Here is a 12,065-nt window from a genome sequence, read left to right on the forward strand (position 1 = left end):
TGTCTCAACCCAATACTGAATAGTACGTTACTTTCTCACTCATATGAAATGTCAACTCTATTACATACTAAATTTTCCTATATACACGGATGTCTCAATGTTTCCACTGATTTGTTTGTTTATTCCTACAAAAAAAAAAGCTTCACTGTTTTTGTTAAAATAGGTTTATAGTATCTTTTTTATATTTAATAGGGCAAATGTTCTATTCATTTCTATTAGCTATTATAGATTAATTTGGAGAATGCCTATATACTTGCTATTTGAGTCTTCTCAAGCAAGTATATGGTATATTTCCATTTACTCATGGGATCTATTATATTCTTCAGTGATGTTTTATAGTTTTCTTCATATTTCTTGTTGGTATTTTGTACTTTAGTTGCTACCATAAATGGGCCAATTTTTCCATGACTTTGCCTTATTGGCTGTTATCTGCATGTAAGAAAGCAGTTAATTTTCGTATGTCTATACTTGATCTGGCCACCTTGCTTGCTGAAATTTCTCCTTGGTTCTAGAAGTTTGTCAGTTGACTCCGATTTTCTAGGTAGAGGACCATCACTACAGAATTACCAGTGCCTAGAGCATTTCCATGACTGACAGTCAGTGTTCCCGCTGAGAATAACTTGTCTTGTCCCTTCCTCAGAGCCTTGTTCTGATTCTAATGGAAGAGCCTTGAGTGGTTCCCTATTATTCTGATGTTGACAGAGATTTCTAGTAAATACTGTTTGTCTGTCGGGTACAGGAAAGTTCCTCCTGTGATTTCTGGTATTTTCAGAAATTAGTCTTGAATTCTGTCAGGTACTTTCTTTTAAGTGGGAGTAGGGGTAGAAGCAGCTACATGTGGATCTTCTTTTTTAAAATTTAGTAAATTTTCTAGTTTTGAAAAATCTTAACATTCTTGGAATAAGCTCTTCATCGACATGACAGATTCTTCTTTTAATGCGCTTCTGCATTTGATTTGGTAATATTTTAGGATTTTTCTGTCCCTGAGATGAGGCTTTTTTGGTAAGCTGTTCTCTTTTTGTTTTGATATAGGATTATATTAACCGTATAGGAGGAGTTTAGAAGGCTTACGCTTTTTTACACTCTGGAAGCATTTATATGTCACAGGAGTTATTTGTTCCTTAAAGATTTGTTAGAAATACCTGGGCAAGTAATCACTTTAGCAGTCAATGCTGACTCCTTTTCAGTTCCTTTTGTTCGGGATCTCTACCTCTTCTTGGCTCCATTTTCTTTATTGTATTTCCCATGAAAATAATCAATTTCATCTAAGTTTTCAAATTTGTTTGACATCCTGTTAAAGCTATTAATTATCTTTATCTCCTTGATGACTACAGTTGTGTATACTTTTTTCTAATGTTGTTTATTGTGTGTTGTCTCTTGCTTCTTAACTTGGGTTGTCAAATATTAGTCTATTTAATCAGTCGTTTCAAAATGCCTATATCTGGTTTTATTGATCAAATCTGTTATTATTTTTGTTTTATTGATTTCTTTTATTATCAATATAATGGTCTTTTCTTTGAATTTAGTTTGTTGTTTTTCACAACTTTTATTTTATTATATTTTTTCCTCCAGCTTTATTGAGTTATAATTGACAAATAAAATTGTATACATTTAAAGTGTACAACCTGATGATTTGACATACATATATTTTGAGAAATGATTATCACAATCAGGTTAATTCACACATCCATCACCTCACATAGTTACCTTTCATTTCGTTGTGATGAGAACACTTAAGATCCACTCTCTTGGTGTTTCCGGTACACAACACAGTCTCATTAACTGCAATCGCTGTGTTGTCCGTTGGATAGCCCAGTGCTCATTCATCTTATAACTGAAGGCTTGTACCCTTTGACCAATATCTCCCCATCTCCCATACCTGCAGCCCCTGATAATAACCATCACTGTACTCTTGTTTCTAGGGTTCAACTTTTTTTTTTTTAGCCCCCCAGTACATAGTTGTATATTTTAGTTGTAGGTACTTCTAGTTGTGGCACGTGGGACGCAGCCTCAGCGTGGCCTGACTAGTGGTGCCGTGTCCGCACCCAGGATCTGAACCAGCGAAACCCTGGGCTGCTGAAGCCGAGCACGCAAACTTACCCCCTCGGGGTTGACCATCTTTTCATGGCTAGGTGATATTCCATTATGCATATATACCATATCTTCTTTACCCATTCATCTATCGATGGGCACTTAGGTTGTTTCCAAGTCTTGGCTATTGTAAATACTGCTGCAGTGAACATGGGAGTGCATGTATCTTTTCGAATTAGTGTTTTCATTTTCTTCAGATAAACACCCAGAAGTGGAATTGCTGGATCACACTGTAGTTCTATTCTTAATCTTTTGAGGAACCTCCGTACTGTTTTCCACAGTGGTTGCACCAATTTACATCCTTGCTGTTCTGTTCTGCGTGTCAAATTTATTTCTCATTCTAGCTTTATGACAATGGACTACGCTACACTTTCCAACTTGAGTGGGCTCTGGGCTAGAACCTCCTAGCAACATTCCTCAGCGTCTTTGTGAGGCCTGAGAGAGGTCGGGAAGCTCTGCCCAGGCTGTGTCTCCTCCCCACCCACTCTGAACCTTGGATCCCACACAGCCCTCCAGGAAGAAGCCCAAGGCTCCAGGGTTTGGCCTAAAGGAAGGAAGACATTTCTCGCGGTAACCGAGATCTCTCCTTTCACTTCGGTTTTGGCCTCTGTGGATTTTTTTTAAGCTCATGCCATCTCAGCAATGCAAGTAAAAATATTTTTTAACATATTAATCACCTTAACCTGAGGGTTGTTCAGGATATCCAACCTGCCATATTGCTGGAAACAGAAGTCTTTTATCTACTCCCTTCTGTGCATTAAACATTGAGTTCTTAGAGACCAGGAACTGTGATTGATTCATTTTCGTATCCTGGGACCCAGCACACATTAGTGTACGAACAGGAAATATTATTTGAATGAATGCCAAAAACAATTGTTTCAGGTTCAAGTAATTGGTTTGAAATTCTAAGTACAATCAAGGCAATTTCCTTTCTGAAAACTCTTAAGGCTGTAATTCAACACCATGATAAGGATTAGAGAATTCCTCGGGAAATTGATAATCCACATGAATTTTCTGTTTTAATCAAATTAACTGGGAAGTTGGTCGATTGTAACGTAATTTGAATCACATGGATTTGATCCAGTAGGACAGCAGAGAAGTTTATGTTGTACACGAGTTGCACAATTATGGGACTCAGATTGCAAAGGTTTAGAAAAATATTCTCAGCATAAACGTTTTCTACCTCTGCTACTCTCCAATGGTGTTTCGCATCCCCTCGTTGGTATTGACATGACCATGATCATTGGATTATCTCACCGATCCACTCCTAAGTCAGCATTCACCTCCTCAGTCAGCTGTTATGGAGCATGTGTTACATGCATTGTGGTAAACACAGGTCACAAAGATGGCATATTCCTGCCTCAGTGTTCTCCCAGGGAGAGACTAATGTTAGCGACTGCAATGTAGTAAGAAATAAAATGGAAGTACCTTTGGGCACATCAGTAGCACAAAGGAGAGAGTGAGCGCATGTGTTTTGGAGCAGCCAAGGAAGGTTTCACTGGAGAAGAGGCTGCTGTGTTGACTGGAATGGAGAGTAGTTTGTACTATTTAAGGTGTGGGAAACAGAGCGTGGGGCCAGGGGGCAGGTGTGGGGCCAGGCGGCAGAGTATGGGGCCAGGGTGCAGGAAGCAGCATCTGGCCGGTCCCCGTTCAGTGTCCCAGGCTGCCCTCCCGTAACGGACAAGGCTTCATAACACTCGTGTGTGCTCAGATTTTAGCGGTCCCCCCAAGGACTCTCAGTTTTTCTTGACCATTCCCCAGGACCATGTTCACTGGTCCTTCCAAGGTGGCACTTCACCAGATGGTCATGCCTCCTGTCCCCACTCTTCCTAGATGACTGGCACATGTTTAAATGCTGCTGGCCTCAATGACCTTTCCTCCCTTCTTCTTCCCTCCCTTCCTTTATGTTCTATAGGATTTTAATTTGTTCCTTGCTATAGCTCTCTTCTTATGAAAACTAGGTTGAAATTTAACATTTTAAGTACATGCAAACTCAAAGTGCCGTGGTTTCTATTTAGAAATGTGGGTGATAAAATTTAATACAAACCAAGAGAAAACACAACCAAAATATCCAGAACATATCCCCCTTCCCTCATGGCATGCTGCTTCTGTTTTTATTTAGTCATCCTTTTTCTTTAACCTTCATTTCTTATATCCTGAGTTGAAATCCAGGCTGCCTATATTTTTCATTAATTCCTTTAGTATTTCAGTAGACTCCAAAGGGCAGTGTGACCACCAGGAGCAGCCCCAAATTATATGTTGGGGTGCAGAAAGAAAATATTAGAATATTTATAATTTATTTTAAGGTTATCCTTTAAAAATTGCTGTTTTTATGTTTTATAACATATATAATAGTTTATTTCATGTACATAATTTATAAATATGCATAGACGAGGGGCGCGTGCTCAAACATCGTTTGTGGATGCCCAGTAAAGACACTTTGGAGAACACTGGTTTATTTAATTCTTTTCTCAAGCAAAAATGCTTCTGGCTGTAAAGCATGTCCCACGAGGCGGCGGCCCTGGCTTCCTGATCCGGGGTCAGTTCCGCCAAGGGAAGCTCTGAGGGTGGAGAGTCTGCGTCATAAACCCGGTCTTAGCTTGCTAACGTTCGGTTCAGTGATGAGAGTCTTTCTGAGCGCGTTTTCCAACGCCAAGAACTTCCGAGCTGCTTTGTAAAGATGGAGGCTCCTGGCAGGTGGTGGGGGTGGTATTTTGAGAAAAGCAAGAATTGGCAGCTCCTCCCACAAGTCACGTTATAGAAACGTGGACTGTGGTGGACTCCAGGTGGCGGGAGAACCCGGGGGTCTTTCCTGCGCCGGACCTCAGGGGCAAGACCTGTCTCGCTTTGCTGATTGGTTCTGCCTAACCACGTGCTCATGTGAAAACCTCCTTTAGACCCGGAGGTTTTAAAATCCCGCTTCTACTTAAAAAAAAAAGAAGTTTAGAGAATTTTAAAGCCCAGTTCTGTTCCTCTTTGTCGGTTCAGTGGAAAATGCACTACAGCATATTGGAAGCTTAACTTCAAGTTTGATTTGTTTATTATTGGAGTATGAAGCTGCTTCATAGTTCACAGTTAATTCCATGGCTTGCTCTCTCTCTCTTTTTTTTTTTTTTTTTTTGAGGAAGATCAGCCCTGAGCTAACTGCTGCCAATCCTCCTCTTTTTGCTGAGGGAGACTGGCCCTGAGCCAACATCCATGCCCATCTTCCTCTACTTTATATGTGGGACGCCTGCCACAGCATGGCTTGCCAAGTGGTGCCATGTCCCCAGCCGGGATCCAAACAGAATCCCAGGCCACTGAAGTGGAACGTGGGCACTTATACCGCTGTGCCACCATGCCGGCCCCACCATGGCTCTTCCTGTTACGTATTTTGGCGCTGGTGATGCAGGTCTCTCACTTTATGTGAAGGGTAGTGTGAGTGTGTGTGATAAAGCGTCTCTGGAAGTTCTGGAAAGGCTTCGTGGAACTCTCTCCATCATTTCTAAATGTGCTTAACACGGAGATGTCAGCTTAAGGCCACCACCCTGCTGTTCCATGGAAAAGACGTCTTGGAATCTTGGCCCTTCGATAATTTATGGTTTGAAATTTGTACCAAATTAAGAAAAATTTAGCTCCTTAGCCCAGGTGCCTTTCTTTTTCCGTTTTTAGGTAGCATTGGTTTATGACGTTATATAGATTTCAGGTGTACATCATTCTATTTGGCTCACATCGAGTTCACCATCAGAAGTCTAGTCTCCATTTGTTACCACACACATGTGCCCCTTCACCCCTTTCACCCTCCCCCCACCCTCCTCTAATCTGTTTTCCGTATCCATGGGTTTGTTTGCTTCTTTAATCTTCCACATGTGAGTGAAGTCATACAGTAGTTGGCTTTCTCCGTCTGACTTATTTCGCTCAGCATAATACACTCAAGGTTCGTCCGTGTTGTTGCAAATGGCAAAATTTCATGTTTTTTATGACTGAATAGTATTCCATTGTATATGTATACCACATCTTCTTTATCCATTCATCTATCGATGGGCACTTAGGTTGTTTCCAAGTCTTGGCTATTGTGAATAATGCTGCAATGAGCATAGGGGTGCATGTATCTTTTCGAATTAGGGTTTTCATGTTCTTTGGATGAATACATAACAGTGGAATAGTTGGATCATACAGTATTTCTTAATTCTTTTTGTTTTATCGAAGTCATATTAGTTTATAACATTGTGAAATTTCAGTTGTACATTATTATTTGTCAGTCACCATATAAATGTGCCCCTTTACCCCTTATGCCCGCTCCCCAACCCCCTTTCCCTCTGGTAACCACCTCTCTGTTCTCTTTGTCCATGTGTTAGTTTATCTTCCACATATGAGTGAAATCATATGGTGTTTGTCTTTCTCTCTCTGGCTTATTTCTCTTAGCATCATACCCTTGAGGTTCATCCATGTTGTTGTGAATGGGACATCTTGTCTGTTTTTATGGCTGAGTAGTATTCCATTGTATATATACACCATATCTTATTTATCCATTCATCAGCACCTTGGGTTGCTTCCACCTCTTGGCTATTGTGAATAATGTTGCAATGAACATAAGGGTGCATAAATCTCTTTGAATTGCTGATTTCAAGTTCTTTGGGTAGATACCCAGTAGTGGGATAGCTGGATCTTATGGTATTTCTATTTTTAATTTCTTGAGAACTCTTCATACTGTTTTCCCTAGTGGCTGCACCAGTTTACATTCCCACCAGCAGTGTATGAGGGTTCCCTTTTCTCCACATCCTCTCCAACACTTGTTATTTCTAGTCTTGTTAATAATAGACATTCTGATGGGTGTGAGATGATATCTCATTGTGGTTTTGATTTGCATTTCCCTAATAATTAGTGATGCTGAACATCTTTTCATGTGTCTGTTGGCCATCTGTATATCTTCTTTGGAAAAATGCTCATATCCTCTTCCCATTTTATGATCGGGTTGTTTGTTTTTTTGTTGTTCAGTTGCATGAGTTCTTTATATATTTTGGATATTAATCCCTTATTGGATATATGATTGCAAATATTTTCTCCCAGTTGGTGGGTTGTCTTTTCATTTTGTTAACGGTTTCTTTTGCTGTGCAGAAGCTTTTTAGTTTGATGTAGCCCCATTTGTTTATTTTTTCTTTTGTTTCCCTTGCCTGAAGAGAGAGGGTATTCAAGAAGATGCTGCCAAGACTGATGTCAAAGAGCGTACTGCCTATGTTTTCTTCTAGGAGTTTTATGGTTTCAGGTCTTACATTCAAGTCTTTGATCTGTTTTAATTTTTGTGTGTGGTGTGAGATAATAGTCTACTTTCATTCTTTTGCATGTGGCTGTCCAGTTTTCTCAACACCATTTATTGAAGAGACTTTCCCTTCTGCATTGTATGTTCTTGGCTCTTTTGTCGAAGATGAGCTGTCCATAGATGTGTGGTTTTATTTCTGGGCTCTCAGTTCTGTTCCATTGATCTGTGTGTCTGTTTTTGTGCCAGTATCATGCTGTTTTGATTACTGTAGCTTTGTAGTATAGTTTGAAGTCAGGGATTGTGATGCCTCCAGCTTTGTTCTTTTTTCTCAGGATTGCTTTGGCTATTCAGAGTCTTTTGTTGTTCCATATAAATTTTGGGACTTTTCTATTTCCATGAAAAATGTCATTGGAACTTTGATAAGGATTGCATTGAATCTGTAGACTGCTTTAGGAAGTATGGATTTTTTTTTTTTAAAAGATTGGCACCTGAGCTAACAACTGTTGCCAGTCATTTTTTTTCCCCTGGTTTTTCTCCCCAAATCCACCCAGTACATAGTTGCATATTTCAGTTGTGGGTCCTTCTAGTTGTGGCATGTGGGACACCACCTCAGCGTGGCCTGACGAGCAGTGCCATGTCCGCGCCCAGGATCTAAACTGGTGAAACCCTGGGCACTGAAGTGGAGCACGTGAACCTAACACCTCGGCCATGGGGCCGGCCCTGAGTATGGACGTTTTAACTATGTTAATTCTTCCAATCCAAGAGCACAAAATATCTTTCCATTTCCTATGTCTTCTTCAATTTCTTTCAAGAATGTTTTGTAGTTTTCATTGTACAGGTCATTTACCTCCTCAGTTAAGTATGTTCCTGGGTATTTTATTCTTTTTGTTGCGATTGTAAATGAGATTGTATTCTTATTTCTCTTTCTGCTATTTTGTTGTTTGTGTGTAGAAACACAACTGATTTTTGTCTGTTGATTTTGTACCCTGCAACTTTACTGTGTGCGTTTATTAATTTTAATAGTTTTTTGGTGGATCAGGTGCCTTTCTGACAAGTCATTTCTAAGTAAGTTCTTTGGTCTTTCAAACGTAGCTTGAATGTTGCCGAGTTTTATGTGACAAGTAAGAAAGTGCGGCCACTCAGGGTGCTGCATGTAGACTTGGCAAACTCTAAGGCAGAGATGGCCCCTGGGGTGCCCACGCGCTTGCCTCTTCTCTCCCGTCTCCACCTCCACCCCTTGCAGACATCTACAGGGAAACCAGCACGCCTCTGGGAAACTCTCTTCTCTCCTCCCCCCGTTTTGTTAGGTCCTTCTTGAGTGAAGTTGGGGCAGTTTTCAGTCACCCAATAGATGTTTGTCATGACCCAGTCTTAGGGGGCCGCCACGGGGGTAGGAGTGAGGCGTTCTGACAGTGGGGCTCTGGCACCAGGAAGAGCTTCCTCAGCAGCCACCGTAACTAGCCAGGCTGTGAGTCCTTCTCAGATCCGCTGAGGCGCTCGTTTTCTGGGGCAGTCTCCCGTCTGCAATGAATTTCAGCGCCATGTCTGAAGCCGCCTAATGGGGCTGGATCTCCGTCACTTCCCAGCTGGGTTCCTTACCAAAGACCTGCCGTTTTAATCTGAAAATGGGGAGAAAATGAATAATAACACCGGCCATGCTTAATCCAATCGGGTTATTGTGAAAACCAAATGAAAAAAATGTGAACAAATGCTCTTTGTAACTTATAAAGCTTAGCGCCTCAAGTTGTTGTTATCGGTCAAGATAGACTCCTTTCCCAGCCACTTCTTTGTCAAATTCCAGGGCTGGGTTGCTTGGGGGGCACCTGGTCTCGGGCGGTTTTATGAAGCTGACCTGCCCCAGGGCTCTCACTGCCTCACTCTCTTCTAGTTATGCTGGGTGCCCAGAGCAGGAATTCTAGGGTCCCGGTCACCACAGTGGCCTCCACCCCAACCTGCCCTCTCCAAGCAGCACAATGTACCCCGCCATCTTCCTTCTCCTTCCATCACTCCCTCCCCCGACAAACAACTTATCAGTCTCAATATCTTTTCCTTAAAGTCTTACTTTCAGATTTTTCACCCAGAGAACTCATTTAAATGCAATGGATTTCCAGATCAGAGAAGAGATATCTTGGAATATAAGGGAGAGGATATGACCTTTCATTGGCCTTCAAATGGCCCTGCATCAGCTTCTTCAGCCCTTGGATTTCAAGCAGCTCAGGGTCCGCTAGATCCATAGTTAGCTAAATCCTATTTAGCTGGAATCCTGTTTAGGATTTAGTTAGCTAAATCCTAGTTAACTAAATCGTTTGCTAGAATTCTATTTTAATAAGCTCAGAGAAACTTCCAAGTTACTTGTCTGAAGGCTCCCTGCCCTGATGGGGGCGTGGTCAGTGGATATGTCAGTAGAGATGGCAATTTGCCCTCTTCGAGGTGTGCTGACTGTCCCACAACCTCGCTTCCAAAAATTGTTCTTAAGGAAATAATAAAGATTTACGTATAAAGATATACATTGCAGTTCGGTTATAATTTATATTATTATTTCTAATTATTTTATACAAAAATTAGAAACCAAGTCTTTAACAATAGGAAAATGGTATAAAAATCTATGCTCAACTAGATAATGGGAATTCTGTGTGGCCCTTGAGAATTTCTATTTGGAGAATACGAAGAAGTGGAGAAGTGTACGTAATCTAGAATTTTTTTTTAATGACAAAACAATCTGTAAACATTTTTGTTTCAAGGTGGAATTTTCAGTTTGTACATCTAGCTCTCTTTTCTTGAAGACCACTTTAAGTGACCAAAGAAATACAAAAATAAGATTTTAACCTTTGTATGTAAAGGTGACCCTATAATAAAAAACGACCAGATGCTTGAGATGAATCATCAGAGTTCATGCCCCATGAAGGGATTGAATGCAGCAGAGGATGTGTACAGGCTCGAACACGTATCTTAGGGGCATTCGAGAGGATGTTTTTCATGCTAAAACAAGAACAAGTAACTGAGAAACTAGCCGCCACAGATTTTCAAATGAAATACAATCAAGCAATTCTAATTCCAAGAATTTATCCCTCTGATAGACACATTGCAATAACTGTGCAATGGTCATTTGAAGATCAACAGCATATTTCCAATAGCGAAAGATTTAATACAACATAACTGTCCGTCTGTTAAAATAATACGCAGTCATAATAACAAAAAGAATCCAGGAGATCCTTGCTTACTGACGTGGAACAATGTCTAAGATGTATTGCTAAATGAAAAAAGCAAGCTTGGAACATTGTGTATCGCTCCAAACGTATAAAGGAAATCTGTGGGGTTTGTGTGTGTGTGTGTGTAATGGAAATGTGTGTGTGCAGAGAGAAGATTGACGGTCTAGATATCAACATGTGAACACTTATTTTATACTTTGGGTTGTAATCCAAAACCAAAATAAATTATTGCTGAAGTTGTTCCAGCTTTGGCCCTTGGGAGCTCTTGCAGGTTGGCTCCTGTGCCCCTGGGTGCCCCCATCGCGTCCTTACTTTTCTGGCACAGCCAGAGGCTCCAGCCTCATCTTGTCCTTTCCCAGCCTCAGCCCTAGAATCAATCAATTTCAAGGAGCCAAGGGGCCTGATTCCTTTTCTTGGACGATGATATGTAGACACCAAGAGCTGGGTGGTAGGTGCGCTTGTTGCTATTGGTTTTCACACTTTCTTGGCCCTCTTAGCAGATGAAGCCAGCAAACGTATATATGTATACTGACGGATGTATACTCACATCCATAATTACTTCTGCATCTATATAGCTGCGTGCATAGTAAACTGGACATGAATCCATACTGGTACAAAGAAATGACTGAATACATACATGAAGAGGGGAGAGGAGACAAATCTTCCTCACAGAAGAATTCCAATGATATATGTAGAAACTCCCCCCCTCCAGGAAGCAGAGCTCGCTCTCCGCCCTCTCAGTCTTGAGGGAACTGGACTTGTGACTTGCTGCCAAAGAACAGAGTCAAGACGGGAAAACGGTGACTTCACGGTGTGGAGTCCTGTGGCCCAGGTTAACGTGACCAGTGATAGGTCATGCTGACGTCACGTACCCCCAGTATGACGTGGACAAACAAGGGCACATTGCCTTCAGTATTCTCCCAGCAAACCCATAGCCCTACTCTAAACACAATGAAGACATCAGAGAAAACCAACTTGAGGGACATTCCTCAACGTACCTGACCAGTGCTCCTCACACTGTCAACGTCATGAAAGACAAGAAAAGACTAAAGAACTGCCACAGACCAGAGGACCAAGGAGACATGATGGTTAAATGCAATGTGGGATCCTGACCCAGAGGAAGGCTGGCCACAGAAGAACTGGTGAAACCCAGATGCATCCTGGAGCTTAGTTAATAGTAAAGTACCAATGGTAGTCTCCAATTTTGACGAATGTACCATAGTTATGCAAGACGCCAACATTAGGGGAATTGGGGGAGGGGCATGGGAGACTCTCCTATCTTTGGAGCTTTTTCTGGAAATCTAAAATTATCACAAAATAAAAAAATTGTTAAAAAATGGAAATCTTAATTTCAGACAACATTGAGTTCAGAATAAAAGGAAGTAACCAAGACAAAGCATGGTGCTTTATAATTCTAACGGGAACAATATCCAGTGAAGATACAACAGTCATCAATATGTCAAAACATGCCATCTCCCTTCGCCTTCCCCTTGCTCGGTGGCAAGGATCTGGCTGGTGTGACTGTG

This window comes from Equus przewalskii, chromosome 16 (assembly GCF_037783145.1).
Source record: "Equus przewalskii isolate Varuska chromosome 16, EquPr2, whole genome shotgun sequence".
NCBI lineage: Eukaryota > Metazoa > Chordata > Mammalia > Perissodactyla > Equidae > Equus > Equus przewalskii.